General features: G+C 35.9%; 1 pseudogene; it reads left to right on the top strand.

Moving 5' to 3' along the window:
* The first annotated feature begins 10,369 nt into the window (after positions 1–10,369).
* The window catches only part of LOC115854336 (E3 ubiquitin-protein ligase Mdm2-like), a 28,479-nt pseudogene continuing 13,503 nt past the window's right edge, over positions 10,370–25,345 (top strand).

The raw sequence follows: 25,345 nt of genomic DNA, 5'->3' as shown, positions 1-25,345 counted from the left end.
CAATAAAACTAAAAGCTGGTTCTTTGAGAAGATAAAAAAAAATTGATAAACCATTAGCCAGACTCATCAAGAAATAAAGGGAGAAGACTGAAATCAACAGAATTAGAAATGAAAAGGGAGAAGTAACTAACAACTGACCCTGCAGAAATACAAAGAATCATAAGGGATTACTACAAGCAACTATATGCCAGTAAAATGAACAACCTGAAGAAATGGACAAATTCTTAGAAAAGCACAAACTTCCAAGACTAAACCAGGAAGAAATAGAAAATATAAACAGACCAATCACAAGCACTGAAATTGAAACTGTGATTAAAAATCTTCCAACAAACAAAAGCCCAGGACCAGATGGCTTCACAGGCGAATTCTATCAAACATTACAGAAGAGCTAACACCCATCCTTCTCAAAATCTTCCAAAACATAGCAGAGGGAGGAACACTCCCAAACTCATTCTACGAGGCCACCATCACCTTGATACCAAAACCAGACAAAGAAGTTTTGTAACTTCTTTGTAAAAAATTTCACAATTTGTATGGAAACACAATAGACCCCGAATAGCCAAAGCAATCTAGGGAAAGAAAAATGGAGGTAGAGGAAACAAGCTCCTGGACTTCAGACTATACTATAAAGCTACAGTAATCAAGACAGTATGGTACTGGCACAAAACCAGAAATATAGATCAATGGAACAGGACAGAAAACCCAGAGTTAAACCCATGTACATATGATCACCTTATCTTTGATAAAGCAGGCAAGAATATACAATGGAGAAAAGACAGTCTCTTCAATAAGTGGTGCTGGGAAAACTGGACAGCTACGTGTAAAAGAATGAAAGTAGTACACTCCCTAACACCATATACAAAAATAAACCCAAAATGGATGAAAGACCTAAATGTAAGGCCAGACACTATAAAACTCTTAGAGGAAAACATAAGAAGTACACTGTTTGACACAAATCACAGCAAGATCCTTTTTGACCCACCTCCTAGAGAAATGGAAGTAAAAACAAAAATAAACAAATAAATGGAACCTAATGAAACTTAAAAGGTTTTACACAGCAAAAGAAACCATAAACAAGACGAAAAGACAACCCTGAGAATGGGAGAAAATATTTGCAAATGAAGCAATGGACAAAGGATTAATCTCCAAAATATACAAGCAGCTCATGCAGCTCAATATCAAAAAAACAAGCAACCCAATCCAAAAATGGGCAAAAGATCTAAACAGACATTTCTTCAAAGAAGATATACAGATAGCCAACAAACACATGAAAGGATGTTCAACATCACTAATTATTAGAGAATTGCAAATCAAAACTACAATGAAGTATCACCTCACACCAGTCAGAATGGCCATCATCAAAAAATCTACAAACAGTAAATGCTGGAGAGGGTGTGGAGCACAGGGAACCCTCTTGCATTGTTGGTGGGAATGTAAATTGATACAGCCACTATGGAGAACAGTATGGAGGTTCCTTAAAAAACTAAAAATAGAAGTACCATATGACCCAGCAATCCCACTACTGGGCATATACCCTGAGAAAACCATAATTCAAAAAGAGTCATGTACCACAATGTTCATTGCTGCTCTATTTACAATAGATAGGACATGGAAGCAACCTAAGTGTCCATCGACAGATGAATGGATAAATAAGATATGGCCCATATATACAATGGAATATTACTCAGCCATAAAAAGAAACAAAATTGAGTTATTTGTAGTGAGGTGGATGGACTTAGAGTCTGTCATGCAGATTGAAGTAAGTCAAAAAGAGAAAAACAAATACCGTATGCTAACACATATATATGGAATCTAAAAAAAAAAAAAAAAAAGGTTATGAAGAACCTAGGGGCAGGACAGGAATAAAGACCCAGAAGTAGATGATGGACTTAAGGACACCTGGAGGGGGAAGGGTAAGCTGGGATGAAGTGAAAGTGTGCCATGGACTTATATATACTACCAAATGTAAAATAGCTAGCTAGTAGGAAGCAGCTTCATAGCACAGGGAGATCATCTTTGTGCTCTGTGACCACCTAGAGGGGTGGGATAAAGAGGTTGGGAGGGAGATTCAAGACGGAGGAGCTATGGGGATATATGTATAGCTGATTCACTTTGTTATAAAGCAGAAACTAACACACCATTGTAAAGCAATTATACTCCAATAAAAATGTTAAAAAATTATTACAAAAAATAATAAAATAAAATTAAGAAAACAAGTCCACTTGTAATAACATACAAAAACTTGGCATACCTAGAAATAAATGTAATAACTAAAAGAAGAGTAAGAGAGATGCAGTAAAAACTACAAAGCATGTTGAAAAAAATAAAAGACCTAAGTAAATGGAGATGTATCTGTGTTTATTGATTAGAAGAAAAGATTTTTAGGATGGCAATACTTCTTGTGTCAAACCACAGATCCCATGCAATTCTTATCAAAATCTCAGGTGAACTTTATTTTTCCAGAAATTGACAGGCTGATTCTAAAATTTTATGGAAATTCAAGGGACCCAGAAAATTTCATCTTGTAAAAGGGGAATAAAGTTGGAAGATTCATAGTACATGATTTTAAAACTTACTACAGATCTATAGTAATCAAGACCGTGTGATAGTGGCTTAAAAATAGATTTATAGATAAAGTTAATAGAATTAAGAGCTCATAAATAAACCCATACATTTGTGGTCAATTGAATTTTGGCAAAAATAACAATGCTATTCAATTGGAAAATAAATTAATCTTTTTAGCAACTGGTGCTAGCATAGCAGGATATTTACTTGCAAAAGAATAAAGTTGGAATCCTGTTTCACAAAGTATACAAAAGCTAAAAAAATGGCTTGAAGAAAAAAATGTAAGTACTAAAACAATAAAATTTTTAGAAGAAAACAGGTGAAAAATTTTGTGACCTTCGATTTGGCAATGGTTTCTCAGTTATGACCTCTAAAGTACAGAAATCAAAGAAGACAGATAGATTAGATTTCACTAAAATTAAAAAAACTCTGTATTTCAAAGAACACTATCAAGAAAGAAGAATGAAAGAAGGTATTTGTTAATCATGTGTCTGATAAACTCTAGTATACAGAAAAAAAGAAATTATATTACCTCATGGTAGGCACAAACCAAAAAAATCTATAATATATACACACCCAAAAAGAAGAGCAAGGAATCTAAACACAGCACTAAAGATAATCATCACATCACAAGGGAAGAGAGCAAAAGAAGAAAGAAACAAAAAACAAAACAATCTTGAGAGAAAAGAACAAAGCTGCAGTTATCGCACTCCCTGATTTCAACCTATAATACAAAACTACAGTAATTAAAGCAGTATGATACTGCCATAAAAACAGACAAATATATCAATGGAAAAGAATAGAGAGTCCAGAAGTGAACCCACACTTATATGGTCAATGACAAAGAGGCAAAAATACACAATGGGGAAAAGACAGCCTTTTCAATAAATGGTGTTGGAAAAAACTGGACAAATACATGTGAAATAATCAACCTGGACTACTTTGTTACACCATATAGAAAAATAAACTCAAAGTGGGTTAAAGACTTAGATATAAGGCCTGAAATGATAACTCCTTGAAGAAAACATAGGTAGTACTATCTTTGACATTGGTCTTTGAAATACTTTTTGGATATGTCTCCTCAGGCAAAGGAGACAAAATAAAAATAAACAAATGGAACTACATCAAACTAAAAATCTTTTGCACAGTGAAGGAAACTAGCAATGAAACAAAAAGGCCACCTACTGAATGGGGAAGATATTTACAAACAATATATCTGATAAGGGGTTAATATCTAAAATATACAAAGCACTCATACAACTTAACTTAAAACATTATAATCTGATTAAAAACATGGGCACAGGACCTGAGTAGATATTTTTCCAAAGAAGACATACAGATGGCCAATAGACACATGAAAAGATGCTCAACATCACTAATCATCAGAGAAATGAAAATCAAGTCCACAATGAGATGTCACATCACATATGTCAGAATGGCTATTATCCAAAAGACAACAAATAACAAATATTGGTGAGGATATGTAGAAAAGGGATTACTTGTACCCTGTTGGTAGAAATGTTAATTGGTGCAGCCACTATGGAAACAGTATGGAGATTTCTCAAAAAAATAAAAATAAAATTATGGTACAATCCAGCAATTCCACTTCTGGGTATTCTTCCAAAGATAACAAAAACAGTAATTCAAAAAAGGTATATGTACCCTTTTTTTCATTATTCACCAAGGGAGCAACTGAAGTTACCATCAATAGATAGATGGATAAAGAAGATGTGTTGTATATATATATATACAAAAGCATACTACTCAGCCACAAAAAAAGAATGAAATCTTGCCATTGTGATAACATGGATGGACCTAGAAAGTATTATGCTAAGTAAAATAAGTCAGGAATCTAAAAACAAAACAAAATGACAAAAAAACAGAAACAGAGTCATAAGTACAGAAAACAAACAGGTAGTTGATAAGAGGGGAGGGGAGTGGTGGGAATGAGTGAAATAGATAAGGGAAATTAAGAGGTACAAACTTCCAGTTACAAAATAAATGAACTAGAATATAGGAATACAGTTAATGTAATATCTGTGTGTAGGCTGATGGGAACTAGACTTATCATGATGTGCATTTTGTATAGAAATATAAAATCACTACGTTGTACACCAGGAACTAACATAGTGTTGTAGATCAATAATACTTCAAAAAACTCAACAACCAACCAAAAATACAAACAACAAATCTGATCTCTGAAAAAAAGATCATATTTGTAGTTATGAGAGGAGGGGGCAGCGGTAAGGGGAATTGGATGAAGGTGATCAAAAGTTACAAAGTTTTATTCATACGATAAATAAATACTAGGGATGCATGTATAATATGATGAATATAATTAATAGTGCTATGTCATATATGAAAGTTTTTAAGAGAGTAAATCCTAAGAGTTATCATCCCAAGGAGAAAATATTTAAATTTTTTTTATTTTGTATCTATATGAGATGATGGATATTCGTAAACTTATTGTGGCAATCATTTTATGATGTATGTAAATCAAATAATTATGCTGTACACCTTAAACTTCTATGGCGCTGTATGTCAATCATATCTCAATAAAACTGGAAGGGAAAAAATAGCCACATATTAGTGGATTGGTGCATTTCAAACCTGTGTTGTTCAAGGATCAAGTGTAGTTTACATCACTTTGCTCAGAGCCTTCTAATGACTTCTCATTCTACTCAAGATACTTAGGTTAGTATAAATTCTAGTGTTTTTCTTTTTTTCAGCTTGAATTATTTCTGATATGAAATGTCTTATTTCTTTGGTCACTATTAAGAGTATTTCCTTTTCACTGGTTTTCAACAGTTGGATTTGGATCTCTCTTGGTATATGTGCTCTTTTGTTTTTTATGTTTATCCTCTTAAGGTTCTTTGAGTTACTTAGGTCTTTGTATTCATCGCTCATCTAATCTGGAAAATGTTCAATCATTATTTCATCAAATATGTTTTCTGTCCAAATTTTTTTCCATTTATTTTTTTTTTTACTCTTTTGCATGTGTGTTAAACATCTTTGTATTGTCCCATAGGTCACTGAGGCACAATTTATTTTTATTAGCTTTTCTTTTCTTTGGGATTTAGCTTTGATAGTTTCTATTTCCTTCTCCAAATAAACTGATTTTTTTCCTAGTGTTCAACCTGCTGTTAAACCTATCCAATCAATTTTTTTTCACTGAAGGGTTTATATTTTTTAGTTGCAAATTTTCAATTTGGTCCTATTTGGGAGCTTCAATTTCTTTATTGAGATTACATATTTGTTACCTCATTATGTCAAAGAATATTCCAAAATATAGTGATCAACAATAACGATTTAGAAAATACATTAGAAAAATATGCTGAACTCACACTGGCAAATATTAAACAAACCATAAAATTGCTATTACAAAGTATTTTTTATTTGACCTTATTCATTAAAAGGACAATTTATTGATTTGGACATGATTGTGTGATTCATTTCATATTTAATCAATTTATTATTAGCAGGTCTGATTTAGGTCTGATCACCAGGAAATAACTACTGGGGTGACTCTTGACACTGAACTAAAGTACACGGCTAAAGGTTGTGTGAAAACTGTGAATGTATTCTGTGGTTTCTGGGATTAGATATATCAGGGTAATACAGGAAAGATAATATTGCTTGAATTGTGCTAGAAACTATTCTGTTTAAATTCTTCAAATCATCAGACGTAAAATGATAAGAGCAGAATACAGTTCTCAGAGATTTGTGTTCAAAAGTAACCTTCTATACTTAAGAAAAAAAAATATATGTACATACACATTTATAAAAATATATGTATTTTTATTTATTGTTAACATTTTATTAAACAAATAAAACTAATTATGTTTCATTATTTTATTTTCCATTTTTTTGTTATTTTTTATACATATTCAATACTATTCTGAATCTTACATCTCAGCTATAAAGAAAATTTACAGTTTCCCCAAATTTGACTGCCTCAGAATGTAAATAACATATCCAATAAAACATTATGAAACTAAGTAATCTTTCCTAAACTATCAATTATTAAAGGAAATTAATTTATATCACTAGAGGAAGGATTGAATTGACTTTGCATTCTCATGTCAGAAGTTATAATTACAAACTCATTTTCAAATAAAGGAATATTAAAGAAAATGCAGCCAAAATAAAATAGTAGGAAAAATAAAGAATTATGTTAAAAATTTTATAAATAAAACATTATATTGTTTTCCTGGATCTTATTATGATTATGGTATTTATTGTAATTTCTTTTCTCATTATGAATAAATGTTTACTAATTTTATAGTTTTTCCCTATAGAAGTGTTTGTCAAAATTGTATATGCTTGAGGCCAGAATAGAGTGAGAGAGAACTCACACAATTATGCACACTTCTATGTGGGAATGAACATAAAAATATAATTCATAACCCCCAAATATAAGAATATTTAGCAAACAAATGCCAAATATTTTTTCTCTTTACCTTTTACTCTTCCCCCTTTCTTCTTCCTCTCCATTATCCTTCTGTGTCCAATATCCTCCAGCTTTTCTGCAGTCAGCTACCAATACATTAATGACTTTAGTTTTAGAATTTTTAAACTTAAGTTACACTTTTAATGAGGGTGAAGACATCAATCAAAGAGGACCTAGTAGTGATCTTAGTATATGAGAAAACATGGCCAACTAGAGCTCTCAACCCACATACATCTCCAATTAGTTGTGCTACTTTGGACACGTTATTTGAACTCGCAGGTTTCACTTTCCTCCTTTATAAAATGGAGTCGAAAAGCTGTGTGGGTGTTTGTTAATTTCAAATAAAGTAGTGCAAAGGTAAGCACAAGGAAAATATAAAAGTTTCAAATTTTTATTGCTTACTTTGTGTCTTAATAAAAGGTTTCTATGAAAAAAATGTATATACCAGAAGAAACTGTAAAAAAAAGACAACAGATACAAAAACAATATTTTTAAGGCACATACTGAAAGAAAGAGGATACCTCCCAAGTAAAAACTGTCAGATAAGAAGAGAAACTTTCACAGAGTAAAGCCAGTTAAATAAACACAGTTGTCTTTGTAATTCGGCGAGCATCTCGTGAAGGAGGCAGAGAGGAAGCTCAGTCCTCTGGCGTCCCAGTGAGCACGTGGTCGAGTCTCCCCCTGCAGGAGCTGCTGCTAACACGGAGGCCTGGGGTACATGACCACATACCAGGTCATAGGGAACACGAAATTTAGTGAGAGGGTAAGGATCTTCTGTCAGCTTTGGCATCCATTTTCCAGTCACTTGACACTTCCCCAAAGACGTCGGCGGAGCATCTGCTCTGTTGACAGCATGAGCTGCTTGACATTTCTTCTGAGGAATGAACGATTAGGGTTCTTGGAAAGCAGGATGGAGCCCGGCAGGCAGCCGCACAGCTTCCGTCCACCTCCGCAAACCGCCTCCCAAACGTCATGGATGCGATTACATTCAAATTTTTCTCTTGATAAGTAAGTGAAGGGCTAAACCACAGCCTGCTTCTGATAACAGATCTGCTCTGGGCACAGTTCCGAGGTTTCCACACTGACGGCAGGAAAGGATGAATGAAAGGTTTTCTTTCGAAAGCATGTGTGTCTGGTGCAGGCCTTGGGGTGGACCCAGACCACACAGAGTTGATCGCCTGTTTGTATGACATTTTCTCATTACTAAGACAGGTTTTGAGTTACTATGCTGCTTATTTCTTGAAGAAAGTGTATATAATGGTATCAAATGCCTATAGTAAAAACTTAAAAACTTGCAAGACGTATAAGGAAAAATAAATCAGCCTCCACATTTCCAGGATACACTGCAATGTTAGCCACTGTCGCCAGGTTCTTATGTATCCTTTAAGCAGCATTTATAGATTTACAGCATTTTTTTTTTTTCTTAATGACTGCTTGGTATTCCATTGCATGAAGGTATTTTCTAAAATTCCTATATTGTGTGGTATTTACATCATACCAATACTGTTTGGATAAAACTACTGCAATGAACAGCCTCACACATTCAGGGAAGGGCAACCAAATTTGGTTAAGAGCCTGGAGTGTAGAGTCAAACTATCTGGAATCAAATTTGAGCTCTTCTTTTTTTTTTTTTTTTTTTTTTACTAGCTTTGATCTTGGGCAACTCACTTAACCTTTATTTGGTTTAGTTTCCTCATAAGTAAAATGGTATAATAAAGTAGTACTGGCTTCATAGAGTTTTGTGAGGATAAAATTAGCTGATGAGTACATACATAAGTGGAATACCTAGGCCAGTATTGATACACCTTTTAAAAGGTATCACATACTTCTATTCCCACCCACAGAATATGAAAGAGCCAGTTTTCATTCTTCCTCAGTAGCAGAATATTCTAACATACAAATAACCTTTGCAATTGATAGGATGAAAATTACATTTCACTGTTGTTTTAAATTTTATTTCTTAATTACAAAAAAATAAGGGTATTTATATGTTCTGCACCATTTTAACTGATTTTTTGGTGAACTCTCTATTACTATTTCCTTTCCCTATTTTACCATTTTGTTGTTCATCATTTTTCTATTAACTCACGGAGATGCTCTATATCTTAAATATGACAACTATACTTCTATCCGTGTGGTTTTTATCTGTTGACATTTATTTTGATACTTATATTAGGCCAAGACTTTAAAAAAATATCTATTTTAATAATACCAAATATCAGTAAATATTAGTAAATTAAAATATCAGTATTTTAATTTATGACTTCTGGTTTCTTTTATGTGCCTTAGAAGACCTTTCATCCTCCTTTAGTAGAATGGAACAGAGAACCCAAGGGGAAAATCACCATACTTGGGTATTCAATTTGTTTTAGAAGTGATTCTGTAAATCAGTGGGAAAAAGACTGTTTTTCCAAAGGGAGATTGGATATCCATATGAAAAACAAAAGTCATTTGGCCTCTTTGTCACAGTACAGCAAGTCCCCTACATATGAATGAGTTCCATTCCGAGAGTGCATTCGTTAAGTCCAATTTTTTCATAAGTCCAACAAAGTTAGCCTAGGTACCCAACTAACACAATTGGCTATAAAATACTGTACTACAATAGGTTTATAATACTTTTCACACAAATAATACATAAAAAATATACCAAAAAATAGAGAAAACATTTTTAATCTTATAGTCCAGTACCTTGAAAAGTTCAGTAGTACAGTACAACAGCTGGCATACAGGGGCTGGCATCAAGTGAACAGGCAAGAAGAGTTACTGACTGGAGGAGGGAGAGGAGGTGGGAGATGGTAGAGCTGAAGGATCGTCAGTAATAGAAGACGGAGGGCAAGCTGCAATTTCACTCACGCCTGACACTGATGGCGCAGGTTCTGGTTCCTTGCTGGATTCAATTCTATCCACCCTCTTGAAAAAATGATCCAGTGATTTCTGGGTAGTAGCTTTTTTTTTCTTGTCATGGATGACACAGTAGCACTGGATTGCATTCTGAATGGCTGCTGCAACCTTCGTGTACAATTCTACATTTGGGTCCTGTGCCTCAAAAACTAACAGTGCCTCCTCAAATAAAGAAAATCCCCTTGCCATTTCCTGCATCGTGAATCTCTTTGGTTCTTCAGTTACTTCTTCCTCTTGTCTCTCTTTGTCCTTTCTTGGTGCTTGGAGCTTCTTAGCAGTAACAGCTATATCACTGTTGCTTTTACACTTGCTTCTGGACATCCAGAAATAAAGATACGGTACTACTGTACTCTATACAGTACTGTACAGTAAAGTACACAAAAGCATAACCACTTGTAGAGGTGTATGCATGTGACAGTGTACACCAGACACGTGAACTAACTTACGTGACTGATGTGTGAATGCATGTTTGCATCTTTGAAAGTTCGCAGCTTGAAAGTTCGTGTGTAGGAGACTTACTGTACACACAAAATCGAATTCTGGGAGATTGTATACCTATATGTGAAAGACACAACTTTCAGAAAAGCATGGAGAAGAATATATTCATGACCTTGGGGTAGGAAAATAGAATAAAAGAAACTGATACGATGAACCATAAAGGAAAGTTTGATAAAATTTGACTACCAAAAGTAAAAATTTACCTCCATCAAAAGCTACAATTAAAAGGAAAACCCACAGAGTAGAAGACGCTTACAACTCGTGTAATCAACAAAGGCTTTATTTCCAGAATATATAAAAAAAGTCTTCAAATCAATAAGAAAAAATACATTATTTAAATGTAGGTAACACAGTTTAAACAGAAACTCCATGAAAGAACATATCCAAATGGTTAATGTGAAAATGTGTGATGACTCATTAGTAAGCAGGGAAATGCAAATTCAATAAAAATAAAATGTCACTGCCTATCTACTACAAAAGACTGATAATGCCAAATGCAGAGAGAACTTAGAACACATTGCAAGTGTAAGTGCAGAAGCCTTACTACGTCAGCAAAGAGTTGAGCATCATCACGTGAAAGAGGATGGTAACTTGGGCAGGGTGTGCAGCTGAAGTGGTGGAAGGTAGTAACATTATGTACATATTTTGAGGAGAGATGATAGATTTGCTGTTGGAATGTACGTGGTGAGGAAGAAAAAGATAGAGTGAAGCATCATTTCAAGGACTGGTCTGAACAAATGGATGAATGAGGTTGTCATCAATCAGTGTAGGAAAGACTGTAGAAGGGCTATTATTTTTCATGGAGGAGGGGATGGTTCAGTAATTCAGTTTCCTGCCATGTTAATTTGAAATACCAGTTATGAATCCAAGTGGCAGTGTCAAATAGGTAGTTGCAGATACAAATCTGGAGTTCAGGGATAAGAACCAAGCTAGGAAGCTATACTTGGATTCATCAGTAAAGGGAAAGTATTCAAAATTATGTAACTGGAAGTAATTACCAAGGCAGTGAATATAGGGAATGAAGAAAGTCAGTAATAAGACTGACCACTGAAGTTTAAATGTTTGTGGAGGTGAGGAAGAACCAGCCAAGGGTATGGAGGATTGGTAGTGAGAAAGAAGGGCAAGCAGGAGATGGTGATAACCTGGAAATCAATCAGAAAAAAATAGTTTTAGGAGGAGACAGTAATCAGCTGTTAAATTCTGTTGATAGGCAAGGCAAGGCGAGAACCAAGAACTGAGGCCATTGGTGACCTTGAAAAGATAATTTTTGGAAGCCTGGTGGAGATGAAATCCTGAATGAAATGGGTTCAAAGTAGGGGAGAAACCAGTGGTAGAATATAGACAACACTTTTGAAGAGTTTTGCTGTAAGGGAAAGGAAAGAAAAGGCAATAACAAGAGAGGGAAGTAGAGTAGAGAGAATAGGATATGTGTATGCTGATGAGGGAGATACAGTAGAAAGATAAATTATAATGGCATAAAAAAGAGCAGATATGGAAGCAATATCCTGGAATGGGAAAAATTCATGAAATCTCATGTGCAAGCTGACAAACTTCTGTTAGGAGTAGAAGTAATTCATTTATTATAAAACACCAGAGAAGAAAGATCATTGGAGCACGGCTGCAGATAGGTGGTCAGATGTATTAATAGAAGCTCCCGAAATATTTTCTAATCACTTTTACTTTCTCAGTAAAATAGGAAAGAAAGACATTGGCTCTACATAGAGAAAGGGGAGGTCTACAGGGATTTTTTAGGAGAGAGAAAATGATATGCTGTTATCTTCCAGAAGAGTGGGAGAGTGAATGGGCGAGGGAATTGTAATAAGAATGCCAGGAAGCAGTAAAATACTAATTTGCACAGATTTTTATGTAAATATGCAACAATATGACTTTTTAAATCACAAAACAGTATTTCTTTCTTTTATATACTAAAATCATTTATTGTGTTCTGAGAATACTAGATGGACCAGATGTATGTGGTCATTGTTTTTAGGGAGCTTACAAAACTCTTCCTCCTCTGAGGTCCTCTTGGGAAGCTAAAACATTATTTCCATTCACAGTAAAGTACTGAGAAAACAGGTTTTCGTTCATTCTTTAGATATGCATTCAGAACATACAAACACAAAAACTATACGAAGAAATTTAATTTCTGACGTATTTCATTTTAAAGGACATAATTATTCTCATATTATTTCAAAGTAAATTATCTGTGAATTGCTTATTTCTTATCTGTCTTCTGGATTTTAGGGGCAAAGAGGGCAAAAACGTTTTCAACACCATTCAATCTTCAGGTCCTGGAATGGTGCTAGCACACGGTAAGAGCAAAGTGACTATTTGTTGAACATATAAATTAATGGAAGGAACACAGTATATCAGAATATGCTACTTGAAGAAATACCCGAAGAGAAAAAAGAATCCCACATATTTTCCATTTCTATATTCTACACTATTTTGTTGAAGTGGAGACTTAATAAATATTGGATAAATGTGATTAACCTATTCAAAATATTTTGACTATAAGACGTATGTAGCCCTAGAATATCACAGGAGTAGAGTATAATGGAACTTACAGAGAATTTTGCTAGATATTGTTTAAAAAGATTAAGAAAAGTTCTCAGCTCACTGAATTTCCATCTTCAGCAAATAAAGAAAATGTCATTAATTATTAATGAAAGCCTTTTCACTTATTAATCTGTGAATTGTACGTGTAAGATGAATTCGCTGTTAATAACAAAATGTGAATATGAAAGATAACATGCCTAACTATCAAGTTTGCCGAACAAAGTAAAGTTCTTACCTCTCCTGAGAATGCATTTCATTAGGAGAAATACATTGAGTATTGTTTAAAGTGGAGAACAACTGGGCATGGATGAGGAAGTTATGACATTGATGCATATTCCTCTATAAATACTGAGATTTATCCTGTGCATCATTCAATACATATTTTTTAAAAATAGAGTTAAAGAACCTCATATCAGTGATCTAGGAACATAATGTGAGAAACATGATAAATTAAATGATTGATTGTTCATGTTTTAATGCTTCACACATTCACCAATACTGAAAAAAAATGGTTCATTTATTTAGGCTCATTAATTATGAACTTAGGATCATTTAGGGATAAAAAACTTCCAAGTTAATATTTTGTTGTCAGTTTCTGAATAAGTTTCTTAAGAAAACTGGTGAACTGGTTAGCTATGGAATCCATTATTTCAAGTTTCTCATTTTGACTTCAATGTGAAAGTTTACTTATTTATTTATTAAATACAAGCTGTGGTGTAATTTATTTATCTATTAAATACAAACTAGTGTATTATGTTTTAATTATGAAAACATCTGTAAAATATGTATGCTTTTTATTGAATTAAACAATTAAAGAGATATATTTTGTACTACCAAAAGTCAAATTTCAATAGGACTACACTGGGTTGCTTAATGGCTTTTTAAATTTTGTAAACATGACTAATTCTCTTTTATTGATGACTTAACAACTTAAAATCATGCAAATATAATTTACTTTGCCTTGGCACTAACCCAGACAGCACCTGCAGTAAAGCATGCGGTTCTCTATAAATGACACTTCTCCTCAACAGGTGAAAAGACAACTAGTAAGTCTAGTAAAATTCTTTTCCTCTAAAAATAGTGATGATCTCAATAAGTTATTGCTACTCATTGACTATGGTCAGAGTCCTATAAGTTTCAGGAATGAAATTTCTGTCGGCAGCCTTACACCTCCCTACTTGCAAGGAATGTGCAAGTTAGGGGACCCTGGTCTTCTCTCTTGGTCTGTTTCCTATAAGTGGGACTCCTTGAGGATGGACTTGTTTCTAAGATCTCTGGCTTTCTTTTCAGACAGAATGCTATAAATTACTCAGCTATATATTTAGCATGTCCACCATTACACTCAGCACTCCGAAATGGATATTGCCTCTGTCATCATTTTTTTTTTTAATGTATCAGTTTTCGGGCGTTTTGTAAAAGAATCAAAACCACTTTCCTGAATCATCACACCTTGCATGTGCATTGTAAACAATAAATCCAAACATCAGTTAAGGGCAACACTACATTACTAATTGCATTGTAACCAAGATAAACCATTCTTCATCTGAAAAAACTTTCCCATCTTCATCATATATTTTTTTTCAATGACTAGAACATTAAGTCTTTCATTGTGGACCTGTATACTTATATATATTTATTTTATGTACATTTGGTAGATTTTGTGTGTGTGCATGTGGCGTCATTTATTGAATCATTTTAATGATTTTTGAATGTCTGACCTAGCATTGGTACGTCACCTCTGTTTGTTTGAATGAGTTTCTGACTTTAATCTTGGCTTGAAGGCTACGTGGTTATTAGCAAAGTGCTGCTCCTATATCATACAATCCCTACTGCTTTCCCACTACATCATCACTTCACTGATTAGGCAGAGTTCATTGTACTGCTCCAACATGAGCAAAGATTCTTTTCAAGAGAACCTGACCTTTCTATAACTTTTTTTTTTTTTTTTTTTTTTTTTTTGCGGTACGTGGGCCTCTCACTGCTGTGGCCTCTCCCATTGCGGAGCACAGGTTCCGGACGCGCAGGCTCAGCGGCCATGGCTCACGGGCCCAGCCGCGGAGCGGCATGTGGGATCCTCCCAGACCGGGGCACGAACCTGTGTCCCCTGCATTGGCAGGCGGACTCTCAACCACTGCGCCACCAGGGAGGCCCTCTATAACTTCTTGCTATTGATAATTACCTGAATTGAACTTATTTCTAAGAACTGCACCACCATTCTCACATTCATGAAAAAGAGCCAGCTTTCTCTTTGTTCTATACACAGTCAAAAGCTATGAAATAGATGTGTCTTCTCTGGTCAGCACTTAACCAGTAAGGCGACTGGCTACCTGAATCCAGTTCCTCTCTCAAACTCACCAGTATGATAACTTACTTCAACTCTATATGGGGATAGTAAAAGGGAGGGGAAAGAATTGCTACAATAATGGGGCTTTAACACCATGTAAAAAAACATCAGTTTGAGAGGAAGTGTTTTCCCCAAATATTCCATGTCTTTCCACATCCTAACTCACTGGGTTTAGCCACTAAGCTATGGTCGACCAAGAATGTGATTATTCGTCTACCATGAAGGAGATCAACATTGCTGCCTTACTGTCACGAGGCCACTTCCCCAACAATAACAACTGCTCTTCTCGATCATCTTCTGGGAATACCATGACATAATACAGATTTGGCTACCCAGAAGTCTAAGATATATTACAACAGTGCATTTACCAATTCCATTCTAGTTCCATACTGTACCTAAGGCTAGGGTTTTCCAATGTTCCATCCCAAATTATTTCAAGCCACTTGGTCCAGAACAGTTTTTTAGAGATTCTGTAATGGGGTCAAATGACCACATCAAGACTGATGTAAATTTCAATAAATACATGGACCAACTTGAATACAATTCACTTGCCAGGATCAGATTTTTAAGAATAAAATTATCTATAAAGCCAAAGAAAATAAACATATGCAATTTTCGAGTCAATCTAAACAAAAAAATGTTAAAATAAATCAAAATCCCCTATTAGCATATCTTATATTAGCATACTTCTTCCTGGAAACAAGAAGTCACATATTCCTATGTTCCTTAAAAAGAAAAGAAAAAAAAACAAAAACAAAAGAGAGAGGAGGAATAGGGAGAAGAAAAAGAGAGAAAAAAAAGGAAGAAAAGCATGTTCCATGTCAAAATTCTCCAGAAGTGTAAATGCAATCATACCAATTAAGGACAAGCATCAAATTAATTTCTAAGGGTTTTTTAGTGGCTCATATTCTGGCATGAACAAGGTACCAGAATGCGGAGTACAGAGGCTCCTTGTCATTTGTCTTGCTGTGTTTCAGAGCATCTGAGTGCCTACTCTTCTATAATCAAGTTTCCTTTCCTTCTACACTCCAAAACTTTTCTACCAATGCTGCTTTCTCCTGACAGTAGGGTGTTTATATTGATGACAGGCAATCCTACTGGCAAAATACATTGATTTATAATTTGGACAACTCCAGTTATTTGATCTCCAGATAGTGCTTGATCTCATTCAGTCATATTTGGGTGTCTTCAATTTCCTGATATCCCTAAACATGTATCAACCTAATTCTGTCTGTTCTTCCAACTTGGGAGGTGCCCTCACAATAGTCCTTGGAGTCCCTCTTGATGTATAAATGTCTTCATTGTTTAGATTGTTGGGAAAACAGCTGTGCTTAATTTTCTCTGTTGAATGGCCTTTTACTTTTTTTTTTATAATATATGTCTCAGACCCTGCCGGAATCCTCTGTTGAAAGAAATGTGCTGCCTTTCATTTCTGGTTCTGTCAGAACATTTCTCTTTTTGTTCTCCTGAGCAGGGAAATCGTTTCTAAGAGTATGACTTCTCTGAACCCCAAATCTAGCCCAGATCTGGATTCTACTTATTGAGATCTGCCTGTTTTCCCCCTGGTTCATATCATCCATCCTTTATCTTGCCTTATTTTATAAAATTTCCACAACATATTCTTTGAGAAAACTACTGGGGTCCAGGGCAGGCCACTCCAAAATGCACCTCAATTTTATATTGATAATTTGGAGTTAAAGTTACCTAAGAAATGGCCAATGCAAGAGGAACCCTTTGACTCCCGGTCTCTGTCTTCTTGAAAGCAGGAAATAAATCTCCCATATGAAAGGTGTCCTCCCTGTACAGGGAGGTATAAAAATATCCTTATCATCAGAGATAGGGAATTCAGAGTCCAGAAATCTGTATACATAAACCTTGTTACTTTGTTAATTTACTACCCAAGCCCAAACTTTGCTGAAGTCCCTTATTAATTAAGCACCCAAACCTATTGCTTTATCTTGTCAACTCCTCACAAATTTATTGTTTCTTTGTGTAAAAAGATATAAAATCTGTCTGCTTTGGGTCACTCTCTGAGGATCATTTTATGATCTCCTGTACACATGAAATGAAATTGGGTTTTCTCTTATTAATCTGTCTTGTGTCACTTTTATTATTAGTCCAGCCACAAGAACTCAAGAGGGATAGAGGGGGGAAATTGCCTCCTCCCGACAGAATGGGTAATACTGGTGACTCTGTTTATAATAATCAATTTACCTTGAAACTCACTCAACAATAATTTGAGCATCTTACACGGATACTCCTAGTCTTCTATTATACCTGTTCCAATAGTATATAAGCTGTTATTATAATTTATCACAATCTTCAAGGATACAGTTTTCCATTCGTTTTTAGTGTGTACTGTATCTGTAGCTTTGAGATGGCATTTCTCAATAGTTTCTGGGGTCCTAGCTCCATCCAAAGGAATTATTTCAGTCTGATCTCTGTGATCTTAACTATATTCTTCTGTGAGCTTTCTCAAGCCCTGATCACTTTTTCTGGCTTGCTTATCAATAAAAATATTTACCTCTTGTCTAGCCAAAACCTTAAAAGTAGGTAAATCTTGGTATATGGTGTCCTAAGTACATTTTTTTACCCTTTCATTTGAACCGTGGCCTCTGAAACCTTGAATTTCTTTGAGGAATATGCCTTTTCTCTTTTTGCTTGGCTCTCCTAGATCATCCTCAGTCGTTTTCAAAGATAGACTTTTCTTCAGATACCATCTCCTATTCATCTAAACCATGCTTCAGTTTCTCTACCATTTCCCTATGCTCCAACACTGTTTTCATACCAGGCTAATTTTCAAGATTAATTCACCCAGGCATAAGCTTTCTTGAATACTAATAACTGAAGAGGTGGTTCAAGTATTGGTGATCGGCTCTCCTCTAGCTGTATCTGTGTGAAGGTTATATATCCCAGCCTGGCAGGAGCCTTCATTTCTACCTGTATGTTCGGCATATTTCAGTACATAGGGCTACTATTTGGACTTCCAGTATTCACAAGCTAATTATCAAATGATGGGTATAACTTTAAGGTATGTTAATAATAATAACAAAGGACATATAATTTTCTAGCTGGCCTTGCATCAGCCCTGGTGAAAAATAGTAGTTACAACCTCACAGCTTTATTAAAAAAAAAAAATCTTAGTAACCTACACACCTGTCTGAGAAACAACATAGAGGTCATTAACTGCACAGAAGTTACTCTAAACTGGGTATTAACAAGCTTTAAAGAAAACTATGAAGATAAGATACCGTGTACCGGTTTCCTCAAAATGTCTCCACATGTAACTTTAGACTTCACAATTCTTAAGTTTCACTGCTTGACGAATGAGTTGTGAGGATATGAGGATACTACACAACCAAACCCACAGGTCTCGCCACTGAAGCGACAGGACCCATGACTGTGAACCTTAGGATGGAGTAGAGCAATTGTGAACCTCCATCAGACAGGAGAAAGAAAGGAGGAGGACCATACACACTCAGTCTCCTCTTCCCAACCTCACTATCAAGGTAAGCTCTCCTTCCTCCTGGGGGTGAGTTATGGAGGGGCCAGAGACCGGCCTGAAGTAGTATCCCAGTGGGCATCCTGCTCTACAGATGGACATTTCGGATGGGGGCAGGTCATGGGGGAACTTTCCACTTCAGAAACTAGTAAGCACACTTATACATGTTCTTCAAGGAAAGGCTTTTGACTGATGGAGAACAAACAGTTTCACATTAAGCCCCATTGTGTACTCAAGCTCTCTGTATCAGAGAACTCTTTTGGACCTTCACTCATAGAAATATATGACAAGGAAATCCAAATGTAACAGGAGGATCTGTGGCCATCTAATCCTGCTGTCCTGTTAGCTTAACCCAGAGCGATGTCTTCTTTTCTGTGTGAATTTTCTTCTGAATTTTCTTGATCCATTAAAAGACAGACTCATGCTTTCTACCTGCTGGAGTCAATCGCAGACCTCCGCTGCTCCTAAAGCTGCCTGTGGTGTGAATGTAGACAAAGCAACTTTAATCTGATTTGTGCTGTCCATTGTTGGGTGATATCTCTATTTGCAAGCAAGCAAGAGAGCAGCTACTCAGAGGAGATGGACTTTTTTTTCCCTAGATAAAGGTATAGTATGGGATTTATATAATAGTAGCAACTTTATTTTGACTAGTAGGTATTTTTGCTTGGTTCCTGAGATCCCAGCAGCCTTTACTGAATTTCCAGAAATAAAAGGTAGGGACTGAAAGAAAAATATAATAGAAATTTATCTCTAATGGTGGTAGAACAATAGCTTATCACATTGAAAGAACAGCATAGTCTTAATTAACATATATAAGAATTGGGTTGATATTGCTACTAACCCCTTTATGTTATAAAAAAGAAAGCTGGTGCAGTTGTTTTCATCTAAAAAATTATTAAGGGACCAATACATTCACACAGCCAGTGTGGTCGTCTTCACTGGGTATACGGCTTAGTTTCAGTGCTTTGAGAGTTACTACCAGTCGGTTTTGGTTTCTGAGATTTTCTAGACTGTGTGCCTTAACATAGTGCCTGATGTAGGGTTTATCATTTCAGTAGCCACATCAGGAATTTATTCTATACCACATTTGGAAAGGTAACATGTATGCTCTCTGAAGTAGCCTTGCGCTGTTGAGTTATCTTCCTAGATAATATATCCCACACACATATTTTTTGGAGCTGGACTAAACTTGAAGGTATTATAGTAGCTTCCCTAAATATTTCTAACCTGAGATGATAATAATTATAATAGTAGTACTAAGTCTATCACTTTAGGTATTACCATAGACACAAAATTTATCTGTTAGTTAACAGTTAAAATTAAACTGATTTACACTCTATATTTAAAAGATATTAATATACTCTTCCATATATTTCTGTTAAAAACTTGAGAAATGGGGCTTCCCTGGTGGCGCAGTGGTTGAGAGTCTGCCTGCCGATGCAGGGGACACGGGTCCGTGCCCCGGTCTGGGAAGATCCCACATGCCGCGGAGCGGCTGGGCCCGTGAGCCATGGCCGCTGAGCCTGCGCGTCCGGAGCCTGTGCTCCGCAACGGGAGAGGCCACAACAGTGAGAGGCCCGCGTACCGCAAAAAAAAAGAGATAATAAATCTGCCTTATGAAGAAATAAGCAACAAGTTTATGAACATTCAATAAATAGGTGGCTAACCTGAAGCCAGGTTTATATCTCTCCTGAATCTGCATCCTTAACCATTTCATGAAACTTTCTCTAAGGAGTAGAATACTTTAGCATACAAGCTGACAAGGTGCTTCTTTATAGGACCCAGGTAGCCTAGTTCATACAGCCCTTAAGCAGAAATATTAGTAGTGTGGAGCAGAAAAATAAGTCTGAGCCAAGGAACCTGTGTGATGCCCACCTGAGCCTCCCCATGACAACAAATATGTCCCAACAGGTTTGAAGCCTCGACAGGAGATCAAGACCACCTCCCTCCTGTACAACACTCTTTTTTGTCTGTACACCCTATAGCTGCATCACGAAAGCCTTGATAAATCAGTTTAGTGCTGGCAGTGAAGGCAAAACAAATCTTACAAGCTGCTGGAGAGCTAAAGAACATTCACTAAATATCTACAGCAAAAGCAAAACCTGGATAAAGGTTTGAGGAAAATAATGAGGATGTTACAAGGAGTGCAAACACCACTACAAAGGAACTAGCATAACTGAGAAATTTTCATCCTTGGGAAATTCCAAGCAGCCTTTGACTACCAGAGCGTTCATTCACCAGTGTATTATTTCCTAGGGCAGACTTACAATCTGTGAGGTGAACAGCGAGAAGGGGTAACCACCAAGGTGAGACTACTCATTGGACAGAATGTCAAGGTCAGGAGCAATGAAAATACTGAATGTCCTTTGTCTGACCATTATTTGACACCAGTGCAGTTATTTCATGGGGCTGACATCTAGTCTCTTAGAGAAAAACTCTTTGAACTTTTAGTTTTGGAAAATAGACCTCATACAAGACAACACATAAGATGATAGAGTACTTTTTTTCTGGTCCAGTCAAATACTTGGCATCAAGTAGTGGGGGAAAAAGTAGGAAAAAAAATTCCTAGCCTAAGCTTTTTCTGTAATCATCTAAAATTATCTAGATTAAACTTGAATCTATCTACTGTACCTCATTAAGCACCCTGTTCCACTGCCTGCCCTTTCTATCTGAAAATGTTCTCTCATTTTCAAATCGAATTTCTCTCCCATTAACTTACTGCTTAGGTATATTTTAATGGCTTTCCTTTCAATGTAAGCCCATTTGTTTTGGCCGTGAAATTATCTCATTTCATTGTATAAAGCCCAGCTTCATTTCTAATTTTCAGTAACTGTGTCCATTTCTAGGTGAAAAATGTAAGCCCAAACAAAAGCCCTCTTAAAACTGGCCTGTCGTTTTCAATTCTTTCGCTTGCAGACAGTGGTTGTTAATTTTCCTTACAATAATGCATGTCTGTTCTCACCCCCTCCAATGTACTGTTATAACTAATACAGTGAAGCATCTGCACCTTGCTGTATGAGGTCATCCTCGGATAGGAAGCTGACAGCTTCACACAGTAATAGATAGTACAGGTGTTGTAGCCCTCAGGTAACCCATCACCCGTTTGCTTTCTGAATAAAAGCTACTCAGAACCACAGTCCTATCCTTAATTTTCCATTAACTAGAAGTTCACTGGCTGAAAGCTTTGTCATGTAGAAACTCTGAAAAAAGTATATTTTATTTTAATCCTCAATATATATTCCCCTACACACTCACACTTAAAACATGCACACATTGGATATACATTAGCATGCATGCACACTCACACATATACACTCCGAAAAAATCACATATATTATATAATACACTACACACACACACACACACACACACACACACACGAGTCTTTTAAAACCTTGTTTCAAAATGAGTTGCCAATACCCTTCAGTCTGATTTGTGTCAATTTGCCAATGGGGGAGAATGAATGGAAGATGACATTCCAAGTAGAGAAATGAGCTTATAGAAAGACACCGTGTGCAGAAAAGACCTTGAAATTTTGCAAAACATGGCAAGGTAAGTACATCTGGTAAAGAAAAAAATCCACAAAAATGAGTTTGTAGCTGAAACTTGGAGTAAAACTGCGAAGAGCCTTATGTGCCAATCCTCAGACCCTGGGCATGATCCAAACACACGGTGTGTGAATCAAGCATCTGAACTTAATCCAAGTGATACGAAGGGCATGAAAATCATTTGAAAGAAAATAAAACTTATCAACCACTTTTATACATCCGCACAAAATTATTAGTTAAAATGCATTTATATGTCTTCCCTTAGTGATCCATAAAACACAGAAGCTAATAATAATAATAATAAACACCTATTAGGAGCAGAACAGGCAGTAGGGTGATTATCAGTGTAAGAATGAGGAAACCCAGATTCGAGGCATCTAAATGAATTTTCAAGTTCACACAATTCAACTGTATTGATGCTTTCTAACTGAGTAGTTTGAACGCTACTACACCAATCTGGAGAAGGATGCTGAGAAGAATTTGCAAAGAGGTAGACTGGCTTATAAAAATGGGTCTTAGTGTAGGTGCACTAAGTGATTTCCAAGTTCCCATAGGAAGACCAGGCACCAGAGCAAAGAAGCATAGAAATGTGAAAGATTAATATTATATCTAGATTCAGGGAAAGATTTTGACAGAAATGTTTGCTAGGGGATTATTTATAATGAGAAAAAATGGAAATAATGTATGTGTTACTGAATGTGAAGACTAAATAAATAATGGGTGTTACATATTTCAATAACATGTGGGCATCAGGAACAATTTTTAATTAAACGGAAAATGATTCACTGGATAATGTTAAGAATAACAAAATACACACACATACAAACATCAAAAAAAATCAAAAAAACCCAAAAACTATACACACAGCCATATTCATTTTCAATTATAATTTATCCATTTATCCAGCTCTGTGTCATCTATTGATTCTCCAACTAACCATGGTTTCAATCTGTCTATCTACCAGGCTTATAAAGGAGACTGGAAGGAAACACATTAATTAGATATTAGGGCTTTTTTTTTTCCTTTTAAAATTATTTTTCTCCATATTCTTCCCTGTGTGGTAGAGAAACTTGGTGAGGGAACTCACGTGCCACTATTTCCTAAGGTAGATAATTTTGTCTCCTCTTTAAAATGCACACAATTAGTTACTTATTGGCTTGTATTCAAATGGCAAGTGAGGAATCAGGGCACAAGAAACTACAACACAATTATAAGTCAATAAGCATTTGCCATAAGTGCCTACTATGTGCTGAGCAAGGGAGATTCCCTGTCTTCATGGAGTCAGGTGGTGTCTATAGATGATTAAAAAAACCCCATAGCAATGCAAATGGGATACATGTGATAAACAAGGAAACGCAAGGTATCTGGAAACTACATATTCAGAACATAGAATCTGGTTTAGGAAGACGTCAAAAGGCTTACAGAAGAAGAGCTATTGAGACTGAGATCCTAAAGGAATTTTAGCAATATATGTCCAGAAAGAAAGATCAGGACGTATGAAGGCACTGGCATGTGAGAATCCTGCCACATTTGAGAAACTGAATGGTATTCAGATCAATTGCACTATAAGGTGTATGTTTTGGGGGCAAAGAATTAAAAGACAAGGCTTTAGAAGTAGGCAGTGGCAAGTCGTAAGTGCTGCTACAAGTATAAAAAGAAACGTAGGGTCTATTCAGAGGGCAGAAAGATTCCGGTGGAGCTAGCTGAGGGGTAGAGGTAATCAGGTCAGCCTCGTAGTGGGTTTATTCTGGCTGCACTGTAGAGTGCTGACTGTTGTAAATACGATTAGATAGAGGAATATCTGTTAGGAGGCTGTTTAAGTAGTCTCCGAAAGAGATGATGGGGGACTTGATTCTTTCAGTAAAAGCAGAAATGAAGGAATGATGATAAGCCATAGACTTTAGATGCAATGATATGGATCGAATGGTGAGGCCCCAAGTATAACTGGATTGTTTTCTTGAGAGAGTTTGGATGATATATAAGTAGCAGAAGGTGTAAAACAAAGCTTTTTCACATGAAAAACTTAAAGTATCATTTAAAAAGATCATGTCATATAGATTAGAGCACACCTAAAACATTTATAGAAGCACTAGCCTTGGGACTCTCTGGAGAGTTTTAGTTTGTGTGTGCCTATATGTGTGTGTCGTGGGGAGTGTAATTTGAGACTTCGGGGACAAAATTAGAGAGAGTGAGGAAGAGCAGACATCCCTGGAGAGGTGTGGGAAACACAGGTTTGAATGTTCCCAGAGATAATGGGCGCTGGGAGGTCTGTGTCTCCACCTGTGCTGGGGAGAAGAATGTCATAGGAAATGAACTTGGAAGTGCATGGAAAAAATATAATTATGGCATAGATGCAATTCATACCCGCTTCTCAATGACATTTGGGTACAACTGTATTTTTCAAGTTTTCTACAATAAGCAGATATCGTAAGACCCTTGACATTTACAAGGGATAAATCCCAAGATCTTTGCAAATTTCTAGCTCTGCAAATACACAGGAGTTTGTATAGTCTCTTGACTTTCTCAAAAATTGTATTTTCTTCAAGAGAAGTAAGTCTCTAGTGCATTTCCTTACGTGATCAGCAAGTCTTACTGCTTCTAACCCTAACTACAGCACATATGTGGATTCTATCCTCACTTTTCAAACTTCACTATGACCACTCTAGTTTAAACCACATCATCTTTTCCTTGGAGAACTGCAATAGCCACTAAAACTGTTATCCACGTTTCCATTCTTGAACTATACATAGACCAGAATATTTATAAAATGTATATCATATCTCACTCCTCTGATTAATATCTTTCAACATCTTTCCATAATTTTTAGAAACTAAAATCCACACTCATACTGCTATGACTTAAAAAGTTCTTTATAATCTAAACTTCCTAAATGTAGAAATTTCTCTTGCACTACCCTTTTCCATCTTTAATATGCTGCAGCCACTCTGACCTCTGGGAGCACAAACTGACAATAACCA

The sequence above is a fragment of the Globicephala melas genome, chromosome 12, assembly GCF_963455315.2.
Source record: "Globicephala melas chromosome 12, mGloMel1.2, whole genome shotgun sequence".
NCBI classification, from domain to species: domain Eukaryota; kingdom Metazoa; phylum Chordata; class Mammalia; order Artiodactyla; family Delphinidae; genus Globicephala; species Globicephala melas.
This window is presented reverse-complemented; position numbering and strand designations above follow the sequence as displayed.